General features: G+C 44.1%; 1 protein-coding gene across 9 annotated transcripts in view; it reads left to right on the top strand.

Moving 5' to 3' along the window:
• The window catches only part of LOC107262914 (homeobox protein prospero), a 108,894-nt gene that overhangs the window by 21,696 nt on the left and 82,678 nt on the right, over positions 1-4,520 (top strand). For all 9 annotated transcript variants that reach the window (XM_015729576.2, XM_015729573.2, XM_025080301.1 and 6 more), the window contains one exon: positions 3,919-3,956. The gene's annotated coding sequence lies outside the window, so the exon portion shown is untranslated. The remainder of the gene's footprint in view (positions 1-3,918; positions 3,957-4,520) is intronic.

Raw genomic sequence — 4,520 nt, 5'->3', positions numbered from 1 at the left:
CCTAACCCCCCCCCCCGTCTCTCTCTCTCTCTCTGGTTCGCTCCCACCCCTCTTTTCCCCACCCTACTTTCTAATTCTCCTTCAGCCTCGAATTAACCTACTGGCTCGCCATTAATATTACTCCTACGCCCTCCAAGAATCAACCCGATATTCCTTTGTCATGACTACAGGTTGTTCCAAAAGTTCTACCTCCTTAGGTAAGCCGATCGATATAACACATTAAGACCCGAAATTACGTAGAAGAAAATCACTGCAACTTTTTCATACATTTTTAACATCCTTTGATATACTTACGTTCTCGAAATAAGCTGTATAGCTATTATAGCTTCGGTTGATTTAAGCGATGCATATAGCTTAGGAGTGTTTGAATTCCTTACTATTATTATAGATATATATATATATAAAGGTACAATTAAAATGACGAGGGTGTAAAACGCGCTCGGTTGGGTTTACTGCTGTCGGTAGCTCGTTAAGAGTTACGAGTCCCTTCGTGAAAGAAGGACACAGTCCTGCAGGACTTCCGGTCGAGAAGGGATCGGAATAGGACAGGAGAGCGGTGACGACAATAAGAGAAAGAGAGACAAGAAATATCCGACAGGAACACCTTGGAGCGAAGGTCTGAGAGCTGTCAGGCAACTTGGAAAACACTTGTTGAACATTCGCCTAAGATTGTCCGAACTAAGAAGCCACTTGTTGCTTCGAGTCCTTCTGATCCTGAAAGTCCTTCAAGTCGAGATAACTACCTGGGGTTCCGTTACTGACGTCAGAACAGCTTAACTGATAACAGGACATCGATTACCTCAATGAAAAGCCTCTTGGACGTTCAACCCTCCATTCCTGCTATCCATTAATTTACATAATACACTCTATATGGTTGCTACACTTGATTCAAGTTCCTGCACAACTTTATTCGACTTTAGATAATTTTTATTATTCATCGCTATCAATTATTATCTACTATCTTATATTCATTTAAATATTATATTTCTTATCGTACTATCGTACTTTATTCAAGTTCCAGTATAAATTGACTCAACTTTATATCGTTTCTATAATTTTACATATCGCCTTCGATATACATTTTTTTATATTGTAAAAATTCCAAGTGATTGGTGTCTCAGATTATTGAAGAGGGGCGTCTCGCGACATGTCGTCACTGACAAGAGGAGGCCACGTGTCGGGATACTGTTACAGCTCCAGACACAACGCCCACGTCCGATACGGGCTTAATCGAATGTTTAACGAGCTATCGAATGGCAACTTTAGACACAGGATTTTCAGTGCAGAAATCTTGTTATCAGAATTACTTCGATAATGACATCAGTAACTGGCTCTAAATACGTATAACTGTTGGATGAAATTCGTACGAGCATTATATCCGAGTGTCAAGTAATGTCGTGCAATTACACGAACGGCTACGTTAATGAGAATATAATTGAGCAATCGTGACGTAACGGTACAATCACGTGAAACTCGATTTTTTTTATCGTCCCCCTTTCGGTAACCGCTAACATCAATGTTACGATTGGTCAGGGTTTTTTAAAAAAATAAGAGCAGCCCATTCGATCGGCAAACACTTCTTATTTACGGTCGAGGATAATTTTAATGAATTTCCAGAGGGTTGCTTTGCTTGAAAGGAAAATATAAAAAGTACAAGTTCACCCTGAGGAGCACGCGATGATTAGATTCAGCCACGTGGCTATTGTATACGACTAACCCCCCTCACCATCCCTCTCCCAACCCACCTAACACGCCCCTATCCTTACTAGGCACACGTGTGCACGTTAATCGAGCATGGATTCGACAAGACGAAAGGATACCTACTGTACCTATAACACAGACCGATCACAATTCTTCGTCATCCCTTAAAATTTAAATTACGTTAATTGAATTATTATGCAAAAAATAGTCGATTATACGTACGTTACTTTTATTTGTCCCATAAACGTTTCCTCGAGAGAGCCCAGTCGACCAACACGAATTTTTTAATCATCGTCACTGAACCGGATGGTTGACATCGAAGGGTTCTAAGGGTTCGATTAAGGAAGACGAGGGCAATCGACTTGTGTTTGAACTTTAGTGGGTTACGCAAGAGCACGAATCACTCGTCCAGTCTTCTTTGTTTACTGGTCGGCCATCTGTCAATCGCTGACTGTGGTATATATTATATATGAATGCTAGAGTCCACACAGTCTACGTTATATAGTGTATAGCGAGTGTATAGCGTTTTACTTTATTCACTCTCTCTCCTTCTCTCTCTCTCTCTCTCTTTCTCTCTCACTTTCTCAATTTCCCAATGCCTCGCTCCTACTCTACGTCTGTATTAACGTGAGGACTAAAAGAGAGAGCGCACAGTAGGAACGAGTGAGCGAGCGCGTAAGGGACAGCGTACAGACCTACAGACAGACAGACAGAAATGCGCGAGATACTGTCGAGATAAAAGTGAGATAGCGCGAAGCCATGAGCGAGGAAGCAGGCTAAGCGGGCCTCTGGGATAGCTATCGGGTATTGATTTTTCCAGCTTTCCAGCCGGGTAAGATACTGTGGGAAAAGTGCATTAATCATTTTTTATCCTCATCCGCGATATAATCCTCCCTTCTCCCTCCCTTCGTCCCACCATCGTTCACTACGTTGTGCGCTTTATAACGCGTTAGGTAAGGAAACACTCGCGCCTCTCGATGACTTCTGAATTTTAGTGTCCTTTGAGATTCTCGTGATTTCATTAGCACGACCTGCAGTTACAGCAAGTGCAAGGAGAATGCACGTTAGTATAATCCGACTGCGATAACGACTGTAAATGGATTCGGGGCAAAGATGAGGGCGGCGAAGGGGGTCAGAGGGTGAAGGGGTGCATCTTGGGGAGGAACGCGAGTGCGGTCAACCGGCGCGTAAACCTAAGCAGACTAGGATAGAATAGCTAATACATCAAAAACTTGAGACAAAGAGGAGGATGCCGTAGCTGCGCCATGCGAATCCGCCTTTAGTCGCCTCCAGCCGAAACTTTACCTATTTGTTAAGTCCTTGCCGGGCGAAACTGTCTAGGACAACAGTGCATGTAGCGTATATAGGTAGGTGAGTCGTCCGATAGGTATAAGTCTGTCTCTCTTGCTCTCCCTATCGTTACGGCATGCCTACCGAAGTCTCCTTCGTTCCTTCTCCCCTAACCTAACCTAACCGCCGTACATCCCCGTTAAGGCAGTAATCGCGCGACAGCACACAGTCGCGCACGACAAAAGCGGAAAGATGACGACGTCCTATCGTTGTTCCGAGTTTTGCCGCAACCTTCATCCCTTCGGCACCGTCTATTCTCGTTGCTCGTCTTCGTTGGGGGATAACCGATCGATCGGACGATCGATCGATACGTTTCCATGTAAGCGAACTTTTCCTCCACTCATTTCAGAGGGATAACTTTTGGATATGCGTAACTGCGGAGGCTCGTGCCGATACGACCGAGCCACGCGTGTTTCCTATTCCTCTTGATACGACGTCGCCGTGTGGTTATTGGGAAGATGTGTTACGTACGTGTGTATAGCGTCGGGACGCCACGGGAATCCTCTCTCTCTGCTCTCTCTTATTGTCAGAACGCGATATCGCCTTGGGCTGCGCATTGGCGAGGTCTGCCTTTACATATTTTTTTAAGCATCTTTTTTTTCCATATGGCCACACTGTCAATGGTGTATCTCCTTTTTTTTGACCCTTGAAATTTTACTGTTTTTTTTTTTTTTTTCCGGTCGTTCGTTTACCGGCTTTCGAATATCCGCGAACAAGGTCACGCATTGAGGCAGGTCGAGAATAGTCGATAAGTGATTTTGCATTATTTATCGCTATGTAAATTAATTATATTAATTTTAATGTATATTAATTATAAATTAATCAATGAATAATACCTCGAATTAATCATATGTTATCTCGTTTCAGGAGACAGGACCTTTCGCATCTACACGACAACGTTCTTCGTAAGTGATATTACATAATTATTTTATACGATTTATTTCTTTTTAATGTAGAATTTTACTAGCAAATTTAACTCAATGCAATTTACGGTCAGTTGCGCCATGACGTCAGGCGCATCCGTGACGTAAGACGGTAAGACCGAAACGGATGGATTTCTTTTAAAGAGAAAATTGCGAGGAACGAAGGAAAAGGGAATGAAATTCGCAAAACGATTCTTCATTGTCTTTCGCGGCAATATCTCAGAGCGCTACGCCATTGCCTGCATATGTGGGGTTGACAATGCAATGCCGTGGGGGAAGCGGAGGTGGAGAAGTAGAAGAGTCGAAGGGTATGAGAAATGGAGGTGGAGACGCTCTAAGGTACATAATCATGCTTGCTGATTCCTTCCCTAATAAAAGTCTCACTGTCACCACTGGCACTGGTGGCACCAGTGGCACGACTGCCACCCCCCGAAGCGACCGCCGTATGCACGTGCAAAAAGGGACAAAAAGTGCAGCCTGCAGCGGCGCCGCACCCCTCGCACAAGGGTTGGGTAGGAGGCGGGGAGGGGATGGGGATGGGGGGGG

Source organism: Cephus cinctus, unplaced genomic scaffold, assembly GCF_000341935.2.
Source record: "Cephus cinctus unplaced genomic scaffold, Ccin1 Ccin1_scaffold0129, whole genome shotgun sequence".
Lineage (NCBI taxonomy): Eukaryota > Metazoa > Arthropoda > Insecta > Hymenoptera > Cephidae > Cephus > Cephus cinctus.
This window is presented reverse-complemented; position numbering and strand designations above follow the sequence as displayed.